This window comes from Mauremys reevesii, linkage group 14, assembly GCF_016161935.1.
Source record: "Mauremys reevesii isolate NIE-2019 linkage group 14, ASM1616193v1, whole genome shotgun sequence".
Taxonomy (NCBI): domain Eukaryota; kingdom Metazoa; phylum Chordata; order Testudines; family Geoemydidae; genus Mauremys; species Mauremys reevesii.
This window is the reverse complement of record NC_052636.1, coordinates 16,637,364-16,660,727: the sequence shown is the minus strand read 5'-3', so window position 1 is coordinate 16,660,727 and position 23,364 is coordinate 16,637,364. Positions and strand designations below refer to the sequence as shown.

Here is a 23,364-nt window from a genome sequence, read left to right as displayed (position 1 = left end):
TATGTGTTAGCAAACAGATCAAAGCAGATTACTTAGCAAGTAACCAAAAACTCAAACCAAGCTTAACATATTGGATGGATAGAATTTGAATTAGCAGTTTCTCACCCTGACTGATGATACAAGCAGTCCCCCAAGTTTCCATACACAAGATAGAAATCCCTTTGCCCTGGGACCAGCACATCCCCCAGTTCAGTCTTTGTTCCTCAGGTGCTTCCAGGAGTTCTCTTGTGTGGAGAATGAGACCAAGAGATGATGACACCCCCCCCACCTTATGTAGCTTTTCCATATGGCAGGAACCATTTGTTCCAAACTCAGTTCCCAGTCCAGTTTATGGAAAAATACAGGTACCAAAATGAAGTTAATTGTCATGTGGTCTGGTCACATGCCCTAGAGTGCCCTGCTGAGTCATAGTAGCCATGACTCATAGGCTGGCTGAAACATTCACAGGAACGCTAAGCGATTCCACAGTCCATTGTCTTTGTTGATGAGCCATCAGCACTGTCTGGCTTCTTCATTGTTCTACCTGAAAGGCTTGTTGTGGGTGTTACCCAGAGTAAGCACATTTGAAAGACAGATACAGAGTCAATATCCATAACTTCAGATACAAACATGATCCATGCACAAAAGTAGGATAATCATATTCAGCAAATCATAAACTTTTCCAGTGACACTGCACGACTCATCTTGTACAAAATGCCTCATAATTATGTCCTAATCATATTATAATTCTGCCACTATGTTGAATATGGGGGTGTAGTGTGAGATAGGGCCTAATTTTAAGGCACAGGAGTTGGGAATGGAACTTCCCGTCTTTGTGGAACAGGAAATAACCCTCCAGTCAGGGCTGGGAAACTTTCCCAGACTCCCGGTGCTGAAACCTGAACCTACTGACACTGCATTAGTTCCCCCACCCCCAATCTTTGTGGCAACTACAAACTTTATCAGTGATGATTTTATATTTTCTTCTAGGTCATTGATAAGAATGTTAAATAGCACAGGGCTAAGATCCAATCCTTCCGGAAACCGCTAGAAAGAAATCCATTCCACCATGGTTCCCTATTTACAATCCCAGTTTTTAATCTATTTAATGTATGCCGTGTGTATTTTGTACCTTTCTAGTCAAAATATTGTGCTGAACCAACTGATATGCCTACGTATATTACATCAGTACTGTTAGCTGCAACCAAACTTTTGATCTCATCCAATAAGGATATCCAGTTAGTTTGATAGGATCTATTGTGTCTACACCTTTTTAATTGGTACTAATCATATTACCCTCCTTTAATTCTTTATTAATGAAATCCAGTATCGGCTGCTCCATTCTCTTGCCCAGTATCGATTTCAGACTAACACTCTTGTAATTAGCTGCATCATCTCTTTTATAGTTTTTAAATATTGGCACAGCATTAGCTTTATTCCAGTCTTCTGGAATTTCCCAAGTGTTCCAAGTCCTAATTAAAATCAACATTAACAGTCCACCATGCTCCTCCAGCAGGTCTTTCAGAACTCTAGTTATCTGGACTCACTGATTTAAACACATCTAACCTTTAATAGCTGCTGTTTAATGTCCTCGTGAGTTATTGTTGGAATGGAAAGACTGTCAGCGTCAACATCTTATGATATGAGTTACATCATCTGTTTTTCTCCAAATCCAGGAGAGAAATATTTATTGAATAGTTTTACCTCTTCTGCATGATTGTTGATAATTCTGCCATTTCCATCTAGTAATGTACCACTACCACTGTTAGGATTAATTTTGTACTTCTTAAAACTTCCTTCTTATTTTCATTGGTTGATCATTGATTTCTGATAACTTCCCTTAACAATTTTCTACAATTCTGAAAGTATAAATTATAGTCTTTAATATTGAATTAACCTTACTAAAATATATTTTATTTAAAGAGTGTTGGGATTCCTACCAGGGAGCTACCAGCAGGGTCCAGAGACAGCTCCATCTCCTGTATTAAGCTCTGGCTAGTAGCTATATGATAAATGTGAAGACTCTGCCTCCGTCTGTCAACTGGGAGACACAAAGGTTCTCTCTTTCTACCCTCTGATGCCACCTGGCTGCTCTAAGCAAGGTGGGGTGGGACTCTGTTCACATGTGCCTCCCGAGCTTCCATTTCCCTGGTGCTGCTGTTCCGTGAATAGTGGGGTTGTGAGTGGGGCAGCAGGTACTGAGTGTTGGACTCTTTCTCTTTCAGGGGCCGGTGACCTTCGAGGAGGTGGCTGTGCATTTCACCAGGGAGGAATGGGCTCTGCTGGACCCTGTTCAGAGAGCCCTCTACTGGGATGTCATGCAGGAGAACTATGAGACGGTGACCTCGCTGGGTAAGAAGTCCTGTCCCTGGGTTATTAGAAGCTGTGGGGTCTCTGAAGAACCTGAGTAGTAATAACTTTATACCTTTATTCTTCATACAAGTTTTGACAAGTTTCCTTGCCCCCCCTTTTTTTTGCCTTATCTCCCACCCACTAGTATCATTTTTGGACATGTGCCTTTTTGGTGCCGTCAGTCATTTTAAAATTGCATTGAATGTATCCTTTTGGCTACATTAGCAACTACATTAGTAACTGCAGCTTTCATGCCTTTTCCTCATTTTAATAGGAAAATATGCCTCCTGTAAATTCTAAATTAAATAAATAGGTGTGTGATTCATTCATGGCTTGTGTGGCAGTCAGATGAGCTCCTCTTTTGATAGGAGAGCACATAATGTTGCCATTCAGGTGAAGGGAGAACAGAGCTGTGGTAGAGGAGCAGAAGGGGGGGAGTACATAATTCTAGGGTGCCAGGACATGGGGTGTGTGTGTGCAGGGTTAGAGCTAAGAATCAGCAGAGAGGGAGGAGGTTGTGAGAGACGAGGAGGGAACACAAGAAGCTCCCAAGGTGCTGGGTGGTGGTGACGGCTGAGAGTAATGGGAAGAAGGGGAGGGGAGTGTGGGGGAAGGGCACCCAGGAAGTGGGCTGGGTGGGTCAGTGGGCAGGAGGAGAGGTTTGGGGATCTAGAGCTGTGGGGGATCCCAGACCTTTAACCCTGAATCCCTACCCAAACCTCAGGTAAATCCCAGGCTTCAGCATAACCACTCTCACAAAGCCTCAGCTTAATATAAGGCCCTGAACTGTAGCACGCTTAGGCTATGTTTACACTACCGCGGTCTGTCGACCTGCGCTGCGCAACTCCAGCTACATGAATGACATAGCTTGAGTGGACGTAGCTTAGGTCGAGTTACAGCAGTGTGTGCACTGAGGGGGGTACACGGGAGACCTTCAGGGGTAGAGTCTGGAGCAGAGAACTGGAGAGCGACTTGCAGTCGATCTGCAGTTGATTTGGCAGGTCTTTACTAGACCCGATAAATCAACCACGGCTAGATCGATCTCAGAGTGTCAATCCCGGCTGTAGTGTCGACCTGCCCTTAATAACCCATTTATCTGTGTTCACCTCCTTGCCCCTCCACGCATGGTCCAAGCTAATAAGCGATTCTCTGATCATGACATGTTACGTCTAGCGAGTATGAAATTGCCCACAAGACGTGAGACTGGGTCATAGATCGTAAAATCAGGTCGGGTCAAGAAGAGTGAGAGTTTGGAGAGAGTCTTGTCCCCTCTCCCCATCTGCAGCAGCCACAAGCTGTCTCCTCCAGGCTCCTTGGATCTCTGAGCCTGTCCCTCCTGAGGTTGCGTGGCCCAGTTCTTGTTTCTGACCTTCTCCTTTTCGGGAAGAATTAGAGGCTGTTGCTCCTGAATGTTAGTGTGTAATTCCCCAGCCTTCTCCTCCCACTGGGGGAGTTTAATTCTCCCTCCCATTACCCCTGAGTCACTAGATTTCCTAATTCCCCAAAATGTGCTTTTGCGATGTCACAGTTCTGGGGTAGCGAAGCCTTTGACCTGCCTCCATGGTCTGCTCACGGAATGGCCCGTCAGGTATCAGGCCTCCAGCCAGCCCCTCTCTATGGGCAGGGACCCACCTGCCTCTCCTGTTTGACCAGGGTGTGAGGATTGCAGCTTGTCCTCCACTGTGTTCACTGGACTAACGGCCAGTTCCTGTGCTTTGCTTTCTCTCCAGGGGCTGTGAGCAGTGTGTGTGTGTCTGAGACAGAGGTGGGACTTTTGATGATACTTGTATGATGCCAATACACACCTCAGTTTCCTGCTGTGATTGGTATTGCTATGATTCTAAAGAGCAGGAGACGTGAGGTGTTTTGTCACGTAGCTGTCATGGGGTGATATGAATGGGTCATTAAGGACTGGCTGGGAGTAACCTACATCAATGGAATACCCGACAGAGACAAGGGAATGATTGTCACCCAGGGGGCCTGGGGTCTTCGGCGGCGTATCCCCCTTACCCGCTCTGACACCGCAGAGCCTTGCCTGTGTCCCCGTTCCCTGTTCCTGTTCCCCCTCCTGTTTGACTCAGTTTATATAGTAATATGCTCAGCTGTACCTTTGCTTAACCAATCATTGTACTGAAATTTAACTAACCAATCCTAACACACTGAAACATAATTCTCTAACCAATTGTATCCCACCACCCTCATTAACTTACACCTAGCAAAATTAATTATACAGCAGATAGAAACAATTAGAGAACCAGACTGATTAACATTGTAAAAGTGGTGGCCATAAAGATAAAACAATACAGAAATGAGGGTTTCACAACCACAACCATTGAGAAGTGATTTCTTGCCAGACAGGCTGCTGTCAAACTAGGAGGTTTTCATTAACCATCTTAAGATCTGTTTCTTTATCTGGTGGTGATGGGCACTATCAGGACAGGATCATCTTCCTAACAGCCCAGTAGCACCTTATTTCAGTGTGACTGGTTTGGGATGTGAGGATGTGACCCTTCGCTTCCCAGCTTATGGCTGCCCTGCTGCTTAGCCAAAGGCCTTAGCCTAAGAACAAGGCCTCAGACGATCCTAGTGCGAGAAGGCCCAGACACAGGCAGACTGTGATTTTGATTCTTTGTTTTTATACCCCTGTGTAGCAGGCTGGTCCCTTTCTCCTGCCCTGAAGGATTAAAAACAGCCCTGGGAGGGGGCTGTGGCTGGAGAAAGCAGCCTTTAGGCTGAGCTGATTGGGGGAAGTGGCTGCAGCTGGGGCCATGCCCCAGACAGACTCAGCTGGCCCTAGAAAGACAGACAACTCCGGGCAGACAAGAGTCTCCCTCTGCCTGTAGAGGAAGAAGGGCCTGGCTGCAGGGAGCTGGACACAGGGTACCTGAGTGGAGCAGGGCTGGGGAAAGGCAGAGAAGCTGGGGAGCTCCTGCCTGGAAAGCCCCAGGCTGCGGCCTAGCACAAAGCCAACAGGTACTGGGGGTTGCAGAGGCAGCCTAGGGGTAGGCAAAGGCAGCAGGTCCAAACCCCTTTGCCTATGGTGAGTGGCTGACACTGCAGCCTGCCCCAGTGAACGGGGGCTAGATGGAGACTAGGCAGTAACTGAGGCAAAGTGGGGATAGTGGCTTGGGGGTTCCCCTGGGAGGGGAGACCCAGATTGGTCGGGTTCTGCCAGTGGATAGCACCCCAAATAAAGGGACACCGGGTCCAGGGAGGGCAGGGGGGCCAGAGGACAGGTGGATCACCGGCCTGCAGAAGGCGCTCCAGAGCTGGAATGAGCTAATTCCCAGGAGTCACCAGCAGAAGGCACCGCAGGGGTGAGTCTGCTCATCTACACCCTGTAACTAGCTAAGTGATAAAAATACACCTAACAGTGGGTTCTACCCCTTCCCCCATTCTGTGTCTGTCTTGCATATTTAGATTGTAAATTCTTCAGGGCATGGCCCAGCTACTATTCTGGGTTTGTACTTGTCCTAGCACAATGGGGACCCACTGTTAGTTGGTCCTTAGGCACTAAGGTAATGAATATGATTTATTATAATAACTCTCCTGCCTCTTGGAGCCAAGGAAGCTGGCCTTGGGATGTTACTGCTTAAAAATGAGCTGGGGGTTAAAACCATAGAATATTCTTTGTGACAAGTATCCCACAAATTCCACTGACCTCCCTTGTTTTCTTTGCCTGCAGTAAGGTTTCCAAATTCCAAACCTGATGTGATCTTGCAGCTGGAACGAGGGGAAGAGCCGTGGGTCCCAGACCTCCAGGGCTCTGAGAAAGAAGTGCTTCCAAGAGCTGCCTGCACAGGTGAAGAATTGGTTAAACCAACTCAACAACTGTGTGGGAATGCAGGAAACATTTGGGATGCCCTACAAAGACCCTATGAGCTCTCCAAGTTCAGGATTGTTCCCTGCAGATGTGGAATCATTATGGCAGATGTCACTCATGGCTTCCCTCCTATTCTGACTGACAACTGGCAGCAGGTCCCTCCCTGATCTCTCTTTCCCCTGAGTTGTTTACGAAGTTAAAGCAGGTAATCCTATAGATGCAGACGAGTTGCAGTCTTAGATTTCAAAGGCAATAGAAGCTTCTGTAATAAGCAAGCTCTATATCTTCCTTAGGACTAACCCCGGCTAATCAGCTGGGGATCTCTTCCTGATGCGTAAAAACTTTGCCCCCCAGAGTCCAAGCAGCATACAGATAATCAGTTCCTTCTGTGTGGGGTTTTTCATCCCCTTCCTGCCATGTGCTCTGAGCTGCCAGCTCAGCTAATGGGAAATCAAGAGCACAACAACAGCCTTGTGTCTTCTTTAACGTCCCATAATAGTCTCTCTGGTGTGGATGGACCTTTCCTGCCAGGCAGGGTGTAATGCATTCTGTTGCCAATCAGCACTTCACCTAGGTAAAGTCTCTCTCCTGTCTGGTGATTTACAGAGCCACAGAGACTCACAATGGAGCTAGTCAGATGTTAACTCAGGCAGCAACTCACAAGCATTTAACGAAGTCTAAACATGTTCTTATAATCCTAATACCTGTTTTAACAATGCTAACACAGGTGAGTCAGACTGATTCCACTGTGCGTTTGTCCATGTTCAGTTAAGACATAGAGGCTTGTGTAAGAGCTAACACCTCATCTGCCAGTGTCACAGGCAGGCTGGGCAGGGATGGTGTCTCTAGCCTCTGTTTGCCAGAAGCTGGGAATGGTTGACGGGATGGATCACTTGATGGTTACCTGTTCTGTTCTTTCCTCTGAAGCACCTGGCATTAGCCACTGAGCCAGATGGACCATTGCTCTGACGCAGTGGGCCCTTCTTATGTTCACAGTCTCTATCAGGAGTATCTACTCATTTGGACTCACTGGGGAGCCACAGAAAGAAACTAGATGTGCTGAGGCAAGAAGGCCCGTCTCAGAGCCCCCGGGGTCACGCTTCCCAAAGGCTAAAACTAGGCCCAGCCCATGAAAGGGGCACTCCCAGGAGAGACTCTACAAAGGCTAAAGCTTCAAACAACTTAGTTAAACTGAAAGAGCTGCCTTGGGGACAGTGACAGGAGAATCTCCCAGAGTGACTCCTTTGATTCTGCTCTTCACTGGCCTTTGGTTCATAGAATCATAGAACTGGAAGGGACTTTGGAAGGTCACCTAGGCCAGTCCCCTGCACTCAAGGCAGGACTCAGTATTATCTAGACCATCCCTGAGGTGTTTGTCCAGCCTCCTCTTAAAAATCCCCAATGATGGAGATTCCACAACTTCCCTACACTATTTGTTCTGGAGTTTAACCACTCTGACAGGAAGTTTCTTCCTAATCTCCATCCTAAATTGCCCTTGCTGCAATTTAAGGCCATTACTACTTCTCCTATCCTCAGAGGTTAAGAACAATTTTTTCTTCCACATCCCTGTAACAACCTTTTATGTACTTGAAAACTATTATAATGTCCTCTCTACTCCAGACTAAACAAACCCAATTTTTTCAATCTATCCTCATAGGTAATGTTTTCTAGACCTTTAATCATTTTTGTTGTTCTTCTCTGGACTTTCTCCAATTTGTCCACATCTTTCCTCATATGTGGCACCCACAAATGGACACAGTTCTCCAGTTGTGGCCTAATCCGCACAAAGTGGAGTGGAAGAATTACTGCTTGTGTCTTGCTTACAGTACTCCCTCAAATACATTCCAGAATGATGTTTGCCCGTTTGCACTGTTGACTTATACTTAGCTTGTGATCCACTATGGCCCCCAGCTCCCTTTCCGCAGTGCTCCTTCCTGGGCAGGAATTTCCCATTTTGTACGTGTGCACCTGATTGTTCCTTCCTAAATGAAGCACTTTGCATTTGTCCTAATTGAATTTCATCCTATTTACTTCAGGCCTTTTCTCCAGATCATTTTGAATTTTAATCATAGAATATCAGGGTTGGAAGGGACCATAGGAGGTATCTAGTCCAATCCCCTGCTCAAAGCAGGACAAATCCCCAGGCAGATTTTTTCCCCAAATCCCTAAATGGCCCCCTCAAGGATTGAACTCACAGCCTTGGGTTTAGCAGGCCGATGCTCAAACCACTGAGCTCTCCCTCCCTGGTCTATCCTCTAAAGCACTTGAAACCCCTCCCAGCTTGGTATTGTCTGCAAACTTGGTAAGTATAACAGAGGATGTTACTGGGAGGGTTTCACCGTGTCTCAGAGGGTTACACCATGGTGGGAGGGGGCTAGGCCTGTACTGGAATAAGGTCACTCTGTGCTTCACAGTGTGGCAGAACCTAGAGTGTCCATTAACAGGGAAAATCCGGGGAATCAGCATGTGGAATGGACAAAAGCCCTCTGCATTCTCTCACATTGCCCTTCTCGTCCTGGCAGGCTACAGATTAACGTCCACGTTTTGCTCCAGATCATTTCATCCTCCCAAAGGGAAGGAAATGGCTGCAATGGAGCTGGCTCAGGTAAGGGATTATCAGGGAGCTGGTGGTGGGTTCTGCTTGGAGGGAGAGGAGCAGTAAATGCATAGGAGGATAGGAGCTGCTGGAGGTGGTGGGAGGCAGGAAATATCTCGGGTGGAGAAAGGGAGGGGACAGGATGTGACAAATCTGCTGAAACTTATGTAATTTAGGGTGTGATGGGTTGTCACCCGGGTGCAGTCTGGGATGGTTCTGGGAACTGCTGCGCCCTCTAACCCTCAAGCTGGGCTGGGCCTTCTCACACTGCTTTGCTGGAGATTCAGCCAGCCTCTCCAGGGCCTGTTATCACCCAACACGACAGCAGGTGGCGCCATGCATCCAACTAAGCTACCTGAGTGCTTTACCTAAGCCGCTCAAGGACAGATAGACAACAACAGCCAATTTCCCAGCTCCCCAACCTTGCACACCTGCTGTAGTATAAATTTAGAATTATACCATCTTATAATGCACAGGGATCTGGATAATGTAAGCTCATTAATATAGTTCGCCTTCCTCGATATGGGAAAGATGTGCACAACAAGCCTCTGCTAACCAAGCTCAGCTTTTTCCCAAACACTTCATTCAAAATGCACTGATTAAGATAAAGCATAAAACAAGTTTATTAATGGCAGAAAGGTAGATTTTAAGTAATTATTGTTAGAACAAAAAAGGAGCCGGTTGATCCAGAGGCGGATATGAATACAGGCTTCTTTATTGTGTTACTTGTGTTCCCTTGACCCAACTATCGAGTAAGAACTGGATTAGTTACATCACATGCCTTTTATCTAAGTTTGTATGTAAACACCTACATCCGTTACAACACCTCAAAACCCATCATTAAGTAGTAAACACTCATACAATTAGTATACCCAACCCTGTCCACTGTCACAGTATTACACATATCATAGAGGCATTTTTACCTTGAAAATACCGTTCTTTGCAATAACGTGTTGCCACAAATTTCCCTAAACAGCAGTTCTCGGGTATGGAGGAAGGGTCAATGAGCAGTTCTCGGGAGGGAGGAAGGGGCCATAAGCCAGGGCTTGTTTATGTAGCTGGGAAAGGAAGGGAGGGGGAGATAACATTTCTTTTATTTTCTTTCACACAAAGGACATTTATTCCAGCAACTACATTTCTTATGCAGCTGCATCAATGTCAATTATTACAAGCAACAGAGAGAGGAAAAATATGGCAACTTATTTGTTAAGCAAAGAATTCCTGCCTGCTTATGCCTTTGTCCCCAGTGCATGTCAGCACATTAGCAGCTTCCCAGCTGTTTTACTGAACCCTAACGTATCCCAACAATTCTAAGTGATAGCAAACAGATCAAAGCAGATTACTTAGCAGATAACCAAAAACTCAAACTAAGCCTAACATACTAGATGGATAGAATTTGAATTAGCAATTTCTCACCCTGACTGATGCTACAAGCAGTCCCCCAAGTTTCCATACACAAGCTAGAAATCCCTTTACCCTGGGAGCAGCAGTTCCCCCAGTTCAGTCTTTGTTCCTCAGGTGTTTCCAGGAGTTCTCTTGTGCGGGGAATGAGGCCAAGAGATGATGTCACACCCCATCTTATGTAGCTTTTCCATATGGCAGGAACCATTTGTTCCAAACTCGGTTCCCAGTCCAGTTTGTGGAAAAATACAGGTACCAAAATGGAGTTCATTGTCATGTGGTCTAGTCACATGTCCTAGCGTGTCCTGCTGAGTCATAGTAGCCATGACTCATAGGCTGGCTGAAACAATCACAGGAAGGCTAAGCTCTTCCATGGTCCATTGTCTTTGTTGATAAGCCATCAGCACTGTCTGGCCTCTTCATTGTTGTACCTGAAAGGCTCGTTGTGGGTGTTACCCAGAGTAAGCACATTTGAAATACAGCTACAGAGTCAATATCCATAACTTCAAATACAAACATGATCCATGCACACAAATAGGATAATAATATTCAGCACATGACGCATCTTGCACAAAATGCATCATAATTATGTCCTAATCATATTATAACCATACCACTATGCTGAATATGGGGTGTAGTGTCAGATAGGGCCTAATTTCAAGGCATGGAATTTGGGAATGGAACTTCTCCTCTTTGTGGAACAGGAAATAACCCTCCCAGACTCCCAGTGCTGTAGCCTGAATCTACTGCCACTTCATTAGTTACCACCACCCGCAATCTTTGTGATACTGCAAACTTTATCCGTGATGATTTTATATTCTGTTCTAGGTCATTGATAAGAATGTTAAATAGCACACGGGCAAAAGCAATCCTTGTGGGAACCCGCTAGAAATAAATCCACTTGACCATGGTTCCCCATTTACAATCCCAGTTTTTAATCTATTTAATGTATGCTGTGTTTATTTTGTATCATTCTAGTTTTTTAGTCAAAATATTGTGCTGAATCAAGTCATATGCCTTACAGAAGTCTAGATATATTACATCAATACTATTAGCTGCAACCAAACTTTTGATCTCATCTAATAAGGATATCCAGTTAGTTTGATAGGATCTATTTTCTCTAAACCTTTGTTAATAGGTGCTAATTATATTGCCTTCCTTTAATTCTTTATTAACGAAATCCAGTATCGACTGCTCCATTATTTTGCTCAGTATTGATATCAGACTGACACTCTTGTAATTAGCTGGATCATCTCTTTTACACTTTTTAGTATTGGCACAGCATTAGCTTAATTCCAGTCTTCTGGAATTTCCCCAGTGTTCCAAGTCCTAATTACAATCAACATTAATAGTCCACCACGCTCCTCCACCAGGTCTTTAAAAACTCTTGGATACAAGTTATCTGGACCTGCTTATTTAAACATGTCTAACTGTAATAGCTGCTGTTTAATGTCCTTGTGAGTTCTTGTTGGAATGGAAGGAGTGTAAATCGTCAACATCTTATGATACGAGTACAGCATCTGTTTTTCTCCAAATCCAGGAGAGAAAACTTATTGAACACTTTTACCTCTTCTGCATTATTTTTGATAATTCTACCATTTCCGTCTAGTAATTTATCACTACCATTGTTAGGATTAATATACTTTTCAAAACTTCCTTCTTATTTTCATTGATTGGTCATTGATTTCTGATAGCTTCCTGTGACGTGGCAGTTCTGGCAGGACCCAACTGAGAGTGCCAATTCAGGACCACTTGCTCAAACAGGGCAGTCACAGCCCTAGGTTGGGGTTTTTCCACCTCTAAGGCAAACCATACCAGCCAGACAAAAAGGACTTCGGTTTCACCCCACTGGCTAACCACAAGTCACACGAGCAATTTCCTTAGACATTCCAGTCTCCCAGTATCACCACCAGTGCCACACGTCCCGGGAGGAATGGTTATGAAAACCAACACCCCAATAAAAGAAAAAGGTTCTTTCGATTAAAAGAATCAAGCCCCAGACCCAGGTCAATATACACATTAGATCTTACCCACAAATCACGCTGTTGCCAATCCTTTAGAATCTAAAATCTAAAGATTTATTCATAAAAGGAAAAAGGTAGAGGTGAGAGCTAGAATTGGTTAAATTGAATCAATTACATACAGTAATGGCAAAGTTCTTAGTTCAGGCTTGTAGCAGTGATGGCATAAACTGCAGGTTCAAATCAAGTCTCTGGAGAACATCCCCCGCTGGGATGGGTCATCAGTCCCTTGTGTAGAGCTTCAGCATGTAGCAAAGTCCTCCAGAGGTAGAAGCAGGATTGAAGAAAAGATGGAGATGAGGCATCAGCCTTATATAGGCTTTTCCAGGTGTAAGAACCTCTTTGTCCTTACTGTGGAAAATTACAGCAAAATGGAGTCTGGGGTCACATGGGCCAGTCCCTGCATACTTTGCTGAGTCACAAGGCGTGTCTGCCTTCTCTCCATGGGTCAATTGTGTAGCTGATGGTCCTTAATGGGCCATCAAGCAGGCTAGGCAGAGCTAACACCAGCTTGTCTGTGATGTCTCCCAGAAGCACAGCACCAGCTTGAAATACAGACAGGATAGAGCCAATACTCATAACTTCAACTACAAAATGATACATACATACAGACAGCATAATCATAACCAGCAACCCATAACCTGGTCTTAGACACCTCATATGATCCCCTTTACATCAGATTTGTTGCCACTACAGGACCTTGGTTGCAACCCATGTTCTATATGGTCCCAATTTATATCAATAATGTCACACTTCCCTTACCAATTTTCTACAATTCTGACCTTCTAACTCAGGGGTGAGCAACCTTTCAGAAGTCTTCATTTATTCACTCTAATTTAAGGTTTTGAGTGCCAGTAATACATTTTAAGATTTTTAGAAGATCTTTCTCTGTCTATAATATATAACTAAACTATTGTTGTATGTAAAGTAAATAAGGCTTTTAAAATGTTTAAGAAACTTCATTTAAAATTAAATTAAAATGCAGAGCCCCCCGGACTGGTGGCCAGGACCCGGGCATTGTGAGTGCCACTGAAAATCAGCTTGCGTGCTGTCTTCAGCACCCATGCCATAGGTTGCCTACCCCTGTTCTAACTAATATTCTTTACTACTGACTTCCCTTTCCAAATAAAATATAAGAAAGAAGTGTTTCCTACCAGGGAGCCATTAGTAGGGTCCAGAGCCAGCCCCATCTCCTATATTAAGCTCTGGCTAGTAGGTATGTGATAAATGTGAAGACCCTGCCTCCGTCTGTCAGCTGGGAGACACAAAGGTTCTCTCTTTCCACCCTCTGATGCCGCCTGTCTGTTCTAGGCAAGGTTGGGTGGGACTCTGTTAACATGTGCCTCCCGGGGCTTCCATTTACCTGGTGCTGCTGTTCCGTGAATAGTGGGGTTATGAGTGGGGCAGCAGGTACTGAGTGTTGGACACTTGCTCTTTCAGGGGCCGGTGACCTTCGAGGATGTGGCTCTGTATTTCACCAAGGGGGAATGGGCTCTGCTGGACCCCACTCAGAGAGCCCTCTACAGGGATGTCATGCAGGAGAACTATGAGACGGTGACCTCGCTGGGTAAGGAGTCCTGTCCCCTGGGTTATTAGAAGCTGTGGGGTCTCTGAAGAACCTGAGTAGTAATAACTTTATACCTTTATTCGTCATACAAGTTTTGACAAGTTTCCTTGCCCCCCCTTTTTTTGCCTTATCTCCCACCCACTAGTACCATTTTTGGACATGTGCCTTTTTGGTGCTGTCAGTCATTTTAAAATTGCATTGAATGTATCCTTATTGGCTACATTCATAACTACATTAATCACTGTCGCTTTCATGCCTTTTCCTCATTTTAAGAGGAAAATATACCTCCTGTAGAATTCTAAATTGAGTAAATAGGTGTGACACTCATGCATGGCTTGTGTGACAGTCAGATGAGCTCTTTTAGGAGAGCGTGTAATGTTGCCGTTCAGGATCCCATGGCTGAAGGGATAAGCGAGCCGTGGGAGGGACGGAGACGGGGGGTAGTAGATATGCCAGGACATGGGGCGGGTGTGTGCAGGGTTAGAGCTAAGAAGCAGCAGGGAGGTAGGAGGCTGTGAGAGACGAGGCGAAAATACAAGAAGTTCTCAAGGTGCCGGGAGGTGGTGCTGGCTGAGAGTAATGGGAAGAAGGGGAGGGGAGTGTGGGGGAGGGGCACCCAGGAAGTGGGCTGGGTGGGTCAGTGGGAGGGAGGAGAGGTTTGGGGATCTGGAGCTGTTGGGGATCCCAGACCTTTAACCTCAAATCCCTACCGAAGCCTTGTTGCTTTAGAGCCTCCACTCCAGTTTTATTTCTGTTCAGTTTCACTTTATTATACAGTTTTTTGCCCAAATATTATTATTTTAACTCTTGACCTCCCTCTCCCACTCATTACCCCCCTCCTCACATAACCTCCCCATCTCCTATGCACAGCGACCCGGCCACCGATCCTGAGTCCTTGCTGCATCCTCCCTCCCAGAGCAGGGCCCCTACCCAGGCACAAATGGGCACTTAGTCGATGATGTCACAGGGTGGTATAGTCTGTACAATTTTACACCTATAAGATTACATATTCCGAAGCCCTTCACACCAGTCGGGCTTATCTCTATACGCCGATACAGTCTGTTCCCTTCCCAGCTCTGATGCCGCAGAGCCTGGCCTGTGTCCCTGGTCCCGTTCTCCCCCGAACCAACATTCAACATTCATGGGGCCTCATCTGGAGCACTGTGTCCAGTTTTGGGCCCAACACTATAAGAAGGATGTGGAAATATTGGAAAGCATCCAGCGGGGGCAACAAAAATGGTTAGGGACTGGAACACATGACTTCTGAGGAGAGGCTGAGGAACTGGGATTGTTTAGTCTGCAGAAGAGAAGAATGAGGGGATTTGACAGCTGCTTTCAACTACCTGAAAGGGGGCTTCAAAGAGGATGGATCTAGGGTAGGTCTTCACTACCCGCGGATCGGCGGGTAGCAATCGATTTCTCGGAGTTCGATATATCGCGTCTCATATTGAACTCCGAACGCGCTCCTGTCGACTCGAACTCCACCACCGCTAACGGCGGTGGCGGAGTCGACGGGGAGCTGCGACATCGATCCCGCGGCGTGAGGACGGGTAAGTAATTCGAACTAAGGTATTCGACTTCAGCTACGGTATTCACGTAGCTGAAGTTGCGCACTTAGATCGAACTCCCCGTTTTGACCAGGCCTAGACTGTTCTCAGTGGTAGCAGATGACAGAACAAAGAGTAATGATTTCAAGTTGCAATGGGGGAGGTTTAGGTTGGATATTAGGAAACACTATTTCACTAGGAGGGTGGTGAAGCCCTGGGATAAGTTCCCACAGAGGTGGTGGAATCTCCTTCCTTAGAGGTTTTTAAGGTCAGGCTTGACAAAGCCTTGGCTGGGATGAGTTAGTTGGGGATTGATCCTGCTTTGAGCAGGGGTGGGACTAGATACCTCCTGAGGTCCCTTCCAACCCTGATATTCTATTATTCCAATTTCCTTCCTCCCTCCTGTTTGACCCCATTTATAGAGTAATATTCTCAGCTATACCTTAACCAATAATTGTGCTGAAATTTAACTAACCAATTCTAACATATTGTGACATAATTCTCTAACCCAGGCGTCGCCACCTTTCAGAAGTGGTGTGGAGTCTTCATTTATTCACTCTAATTTAAGATTTCATGTGCCAATAATACATTTTAACGTTTTTAGAAAGTCTCTTTCTATAAGTCTATAATACATAATTGAACTATTGTATGTAAAGTCAGTAAGGTTTTTAAAATGTTTAAGAAGCTTCATTTAAAATTAATTAAAAATGCAGAGCCTTCTGGACCGGTGGCCAGGACCTGGGCAGTGTGAGTGCCACTGAAAATCAGCTCGTGTGCCGCCATAGGTTGCCTACTCCTGCTCTAACCAATTATAAACCACTACCCTAATTAACTTACACCTGGCAACATTAATTATACAGGCGAGAGAAACAATTAGAGAACCAGACTGATTAACAATGTAAAAGTGGTGGCCATAAAGATAAAGCAATACAGAAATGAGGGTTTCACAACCACAACCATTGATAAGTGATTTCTTGCCAGACAGAATGCTATCAAATTAAGGTTTCTTTAACCATCTTAAGATCCAGACAGGATTGTGGGATTGAATGTGAGATGCTGAAGGCTTCTGGATTGAGAATTGTGTGTGAAGGGCTGGCTTTGGGCTTGTTCTCATTGGCCAGCTAATTGTGAATAGGTAGACAGGTGTGTAGAATGATAATTACCCTATGAGTTACAGCTGCGGCTGTGTGGGTTTAATTAACTAATTAGCAATTGTGATTGCTTATCATGTTGTATATAAGAGCATGCTGGGAATGAATAAAGATGGATGCATACACACACACTTTCTCTCTCTGCTTGGACTTCGTTCCTGCTCTTGCGATGCAACACAGGATTGTCTTCCTAACAGCCCAGTAGCACCTTATTTCAGTGTGACTGGTTTGGGATGTGAGGATGTGACCCTTCGCTTCCCAGCTTATGGCTGCCCCTGCTGCTTAGCCAAAGGCCTTAGCCTAAGAACAAGGCCTCAGCCTATCCTAGTGAGAGAAGGCCCAGACAGAGGCAGACTGTGATTTTGATTCTTTGTTTTCATACTCCTGTAACTAGCTAAGTGATAAAAATACCCCTAAGTTCTTAAAATATAGGCTTTGCAGGCAGGCCTGAATATCGCCGTTCTAACAGGGGTCTACCCCTTCCCCCATGCTGTGTCTGTCTTGTGTATTTAGACTGTAAATTCTTCAGAGCATGGGCCATCTACTATTCTGCATTTGTACTGTGCCTAGCACAACAGAGACACACTGTTAGTTGGTCCTTAGGCACTCAGGTAATGCATATGATTAATAATAATAATAATTCTCCTGCCACTTGGAGTCAAGGAAGCTGGTCTTGGGATGTTACTGCTTAAAAATGATCTGAGCTTAAAACCATGGACTATTCTTTGTGACAAGTATCCCACAAATTCCACTGACCTTCCTGGTTTTCTTTGCCTGGCATAGGGTTTCTAAATTCCAAACCTGATGTGGTCTCACAGCTGGAACGAGGGGAAGAGCCGTGGGTCCCGGACCTCCAGGGTTCTGAGAAAGAAGTGCTCCCGAGAGCTGCCTGCAGAGGTGAGGGCTTGGTTAAAGCAAGTCAAAAACTGTCCGTGAATACAAGAAACATTTGGGATGCCCTACAAAGACCCTGTGAGCTCTCCAAGTTCAGGATTGTTCCTGCAGATGTGGAATAATTAGGCAGATGTCACTCATGGCTTCCCACGTATCCTGACTAACAACTGTCAGCAGATCCCTACCTGATCCCACTTTCCCCTGCATGTTCTGGTGAAATGTAGACCAAAACTGATCCCTTCCTCTCTCCTCTGGGGAAAATCAGCTCCTGATAGGTTTGATCTCTCCTGCACATATTTTGGTTTGTTCATCCCTTTTAAAATTCCTGTCTCTGAGATTTCCTTTCTCTCAGGCACACGGAGTGACCTATGCCTGGATTCTCTCTGTCTCCCATCAGGTGATAGAATGGTGCATGAGAATGAGGAGCAGAAACCCCAGCAGGAAGATGCTGAGCAAGGAGAACCATATGAGACATTATCAGGAAGACCCAAAGGGAATGTTTCCAGGAGTTGTGCACTCCGAGAAAAAGTAAAAGCCTCTGAGACTCAGCAGAGGCCAGAGGAGAACTTCAGTAGCCTCTCAGACCTTATTACACATGAGAGACTCAACTTTGACGAGACGCCTACACATGCTCTGAGTGCGGGAAAAGCTTCAGTCACCGCTCTGGCCTCATCAGACATCAGAGAATCCACACAGGGAAGCTGCCCTACACGTGCACTGAGTGCGGGAAAAGCTTCAATTGGTGCTCAAACCTTATCATACATCAGAGAATCCACACAGGAGAGAAGCCCTACACATGCTCTGAGTGCGGGAAAAGCTTCAGGCACGGCTCTGCCCTTATCACACATCAGAGAATCCACACAGGAGAGAAGCCCTACACATGCTTTGAGTGCGGGAAAAGCTTCAGTCACCGCTCTGCCCTTATCACACATCAGCGAATCCACACAGGAGAGACGCCCTACACATGCGCTGAGTGCGGGAAAAGCTTCAGTCAGCTCTCACACCTTATCAGACATCAGAGAACCCACACAGGAGAGACGCCCTACATGTGCGCTGAGTGCGGGAAAAGCTTCGGTCGGCGCTCAAACCTTATCAGACATCAGAGAATCCACACATGAGAGATCCCCTACACATGCTCTGAGTGCGGGTAAAGTTTCACTGAGCACTCAGACTTTGTCAGACATCGTAGAATCCACAGTGGAGAGAGACCCTATACATGCTCTGCATTTGGGAAAAGCTTCAATCAGATGTCATTCCCTATTAGAGATCAGAAAATCCAAATGGGAGAGAACTGTAAGAAATGCCTTTATTAGGGCTTCTCAAAGATTTGTTTTAAAAAAAATCACATTCACTAATTCCAATATAGTGATCTTTGCACCATCTTCACTGTGGTCTCTCAGCTCTGCCGGATGAGTTGCCTGCTTCTGACTTTTGCAGTTCACCCTTCTTTGGGGTCAGTCCTGTGATCTTTTCTATCAGCTCCTTTCCTTTTGACTTGTAGGAGCGTGTGTCCCTCCAGCCAGGAATTTCATCAGCTCCAGGTGGGGGAGAGAGGGTTGATGCCAATAAGCTACCCTGAGGCAAAAGTTACCTGTGCCTTACATCCACTAGGACTGTACATGGAATTGGGTGCTCAAGTTAGTGATTTTGGTGTAAAAAGACAATTATAGTTGTAGAGCAGAAGCAGCCCAGGGAGTGAACCTAACAGACAATGATCAAGTGATCTCTCTCCTGCCATCCATTTCCACTCTCTGACAAACAGAGGCTAGGGACACCATTCCTTACCCATCCTGGCTAATAGCCATTAATGGACTTAACCTCCATGAATTTATCCAGTTTTCTTTTAAACCCTGTTATAGTCCTAGCCTTCACAACCTCCTCAGGCAAGGAGTTCCACAAGTTGACTGTGCGCTGTGTGAAGAAGAACTTCCATTTATTTGTTTTAAACCTGCTGCCTATTAATTTCATTTGGTGGCCCCTAGTTCTTGTATTATGGGAGTAAGTAAATAACTTTTTCTTATCTACTTTCTCCACATCACTCGTAATTTTATATACCTCTATCACAGGCCTGCACAACATGCGGCCCGCGGAGCCTCACTGTGCGGCCCGCCGGGAGATTCTAAATTCCCCCGGCGCTCTGGGCAGTCCAGAGCCCTTTGAATCCCAGACACGGCAGGGAATCAAAGGACTCTGGGCTGCCTGCAGGAACAAGGAGCCCAGAGCCCTTTAAATCTCAGCGGGGTCCGGGATTCAAAGGGCTCTGCACTGCCCGCTGTGGCTGGGAGCCCAGAGCCCTTTAAATCCCAGCCACGGCCGGGAATCAGAGGGCTCTGGGATCCCCGGCTGCCAGCAGCCCAGAGCCCTTTGAATCCCAGCCTCTGTCCGCTGATTGCCCCCTCCCCAGACCCCTGCCCCAATTGCCCCCAGGAACCACACCCCTATCTAAGCACCACTGGTCCTTGTCCCTGATTACCCTCCCAAGACCCCTGCCCCATCTAAGCCTCCCTTCTCCTTGTCCCCAACTGCCCCCTCCTAAGACCCCACCCAACTTCCCCCAGGACCCCACCCCTACCTGTCCCCTGATAAACCTCCTGGACTCCCATGCCTATCCAATTGCTGCCTGGCCCTGACTGCCCCCCTGAACCGCTGCCCCATCCAACCCCCTGCTCCTTGTCCCTTGACTGCCCCCCCAGAACCCCCAACCCCATCTCCAAACCCCAAACAGCTTACTGTGCCCCTCAGACCAGCGTGTCTGGCTCTGTGCAGCGCCAGACAGTTGCTGCCATGCTCCCCCATGGAGCCCCCCCACCCCCAGCACCTGCTTTCCAGATTTGAACACCTCAAAATTCAGGAGTGCTCAAGCTCGGTTTGGGCAGCTGTTACTTCATTTCTCCCAAATCAAATATACTGATCCACTGTAACTTGCTGTAGAAAAAGTAGGATAAAATTGAGCAAGAAATGCTTCCCAGGGCTGGAATTGCTATTTTCAACAGCCATTGCCTTTTTGTTTGTTTGAAAGGAAGACAGTGATATTGCATTGGCAAATTCCCCATAGAAAGAAAGAGTGGAACAAAAGAATAATAAAGGCACCTCAACTTTTCCTCATTTATGGAGGACAGTCTTATAATATGCACCCAGATCTCCTCCAATCACACAAGCTGAAAATTGTTCCACTTTACTGCAGCTCTGTAACCATATGGGAACCAATCCTGTCTGTGTTTTGTGCACATCCAAAATTCCGGCTGAATGACCCGCCCTGGGAGCGAGTTACCAGTGACCCAGGGCTGGGGCAGCAGGAGGTGTCGGGGGGGACTGGTGCGGGGGAGCCCAGGGCTGGGGCAGCAGCAGGGTGCAGGGAGGGCACTCGTGGGGAAGAAAGGGGGAAGCCCAGCGCTGGGGTGGCAGGGTGTGTGTGTGGGTGGGGGGAGAGCCCAGGACTGGGGCAGCAGGAGGGTACGGGGGGAGCCCAGGGCTGGGAAGGGGGACAGCCACAATTTTTTTTGCTTGGGGCAGCAAAAAACCTAGAGCTGGCCCTGCTGGGTTCCCCCAGCCGCCGGAGCCCCGGGCCCTTTAATTTGACCCTGAGGGCTCCAAGCCACCTTTTTAGCTGGGAGCCCCTGGTTGATTTAAAATAAAGCATCACCTCCCCACCCCAACCTTCCTTTTTGGCCCACAGCTGTTTTGGTGGGGCGGTGCTGGGGAAGGAGGGTTTGTTTCCGCAGGGCTGGGCGGCCCTGGGGCGGGGTGTTTCCTCGGGCTGGGAGATTTCAGCCCTCGGCTGTTTTCTTTGGAGGAATGTGGCCTTCGCCGCTTTACGAGTTGTGCAGGCCTGATTTATTGTCTCTCTGTTCTCTCCTTCTTCTCCCCCCAATTCCTCGTCTCCAATGTCTCTGCCTTTCTCCTCTTGCTCACTCTCCCCTGCCCTTTCCAGGAACTCACACTCTACAGCATTTAGGACAAGCCAGAGCTCCCATGTTCTGCACATGAGCCTGTGTCAGAGGACGTGTGACCCCGGTCAGAACCAGTCACCAGATCAATATGACCCTTTATGGGCGACTTCTCTGCCTGCTCTGCAATTTACATCTCCCCTCCCCCGTCCTCCCCCCAAACAGGGTGGGTACAGCTCTGACTGAGAGGCCTAACAGGAGAAATTTCAGCCCAAAGACAAATTTGTGTGAAATGTTGAGAAGTGAAGAGCCCCCTTCCCCTCCCCCCAAATCCCCAGAACTCTAGAGTCACCCCCAGGGCACCAGCACAGGGAACCCCGTGAAATGGGGGTACAGAATACACGGGAGAGGGAGCAGGGGAGAGAGGTGACAGGGACTCTCTCGCTCTCCTTCTCTCTTCCCTTTCCTTCCAGGAGCTGCAGTCACAGCAGGGAGGGGTTTGTCTCTTTATCAGGGATCCCTCTGTGTCATGGAGGCTGCACAAGTCATAGATTCTGTGACTTCTGCAGTGGCCACTGCGGCTGACTCCGTGGCTGCCCCAGCAGCTGGCCTGGGGGCAGCAGAGCAGTGGTTCCAAGGGTGGCAGGCGCCACAGCTCAGTGGCTCCTGGCACCTGTCCAGAGGTGGCCGGAGCAGGGCTGGCCTCTGGGGCTCCCTGACCTGGCAGCATCTGGAGTGGCAGTGGGTCCCCAGGGCTTCTCCCCCCGTACATGGTGCCACGGGCCCCCTGGACTCCCTGCGCCCACAGCTGGTGCCACGGACCCCCTGGGCCTCCCTCCCCAAGACTCAATGAGGGGTATTTATGGTATAAGTCATGGCCGGGTCATGGGCAATGAGCTTTTGGGTTTTGCCCGTGATCTGACCATGACATTTACTAAAAATACCCGTGATTAAATCTTCGCCTTCCTCATTATCGATCAAATAAATCGAAACGCCTCCACCTGCAAATGGATTTAGCCCAGGACCCTCAGAGTCAGCAGCTGTTATGCCCCCACTGAGCTCTCTGGTCAGGTGTCCTAGCGCTGGAAGCCTCCTGTTTAGATCCTAAAATAGCGTTTTTGCAGCAGGGGGGCTGAAATTTTGGACCAGACATTGTAGCGCCACCGTTATTTTACTGAATTTCTTCAAAACAGCAAGTCAAGAAAGTCTCCTAAGTGCCAAGCTCTCTGCCATGGAAACAGCTGCCCCTGGTCTGCAGGAGTCTGTGCGTTCCACACAGCAACGTACACACCTGCTCCGCACTGAAGGGGGGTCAGACAGTGACAGGGCTGGTAACACAAATACTTCAGACTATTAACTCCAGGTCCCTTCCTTTCTTTAACCCAGGATGTGCCAGTCACCTGGTAACCATGGTGTTATCTTTACCTTAAAATACCTCTCAGTACATTTTCAGCAGCCCTCCAACCCCTGCCCTCCCTGCAGCCAGCCTCTGTCTCCAGCCAGCCCCGCATGCCCCGGCTCCAGCCAACCCCTGCTGCACCCCCCTGCCCTGCCTCCAGCCAGTCCCTCACCCCCTGCCCTGCACGCAGCCAGCCCCGCACCCCATGCCCTGCCTGCAGCCAGCCCTGCACCCCCTGCCCTGCCTGCAGCCAGCCCTGCACCCCCTGCCCTGCCCGCAGCCAGCCCCGCACCCCCTGCCCTGCCCGCAGCCAGCCCCATCTGCTGCCAGCCCCGCACCCAGCCCTGCACCCCTGCCCTGCCTGCAGCCAGCCCCTCACCCCTGCCCTGCCCGCAGCCAGCCCTGCACCCCTGCCCTGTCTGCTGCCAGCCCCGCACCCCTGCCCTGCCCGCAGCCAGCCCCTGTCTGCCGCCAGCCCCACACCCCTGCCCTGCCCGCAGCCAGCCCCTGTCTGCCGCCAGCCCTCACCCCTGCCCTGCCCGCAGCCAGCCCTGTCTGCCACCAGCCCTGCACCTCTGCCCTGTCTGCAGCTAGCCCTGCACCCCTGCCCTGCCCGCAGCCAGACCCTGTCTGCAGCTAGCCCCGCACCCCCTGCCCTGTCCGCAGCCAGACCCTGTCTGCAGCCAGCCCCGCACCCCCTGCCCTGCCCGCACCAGCCCCTGTCTCCAGCCAGCCGCGCATGCCCCA

At 47.9% G+C, this 23,364-nt stretch overlaps 1 protein-coding gene across 1 annotated transcript in view; it reads right to left on the bottom strand.

Annotated features, from left to right (window-relative positions):
* Window positions 1-23,364, bottom strand: part of LOC120381973 (zinc finger protein 850-like) — a 754,134-nt gene that overhangs the window by 249,255 nt on the left and 481,515 nt on the right. The gene's annotated exons all lie outside the window — the stretch shown is intronic.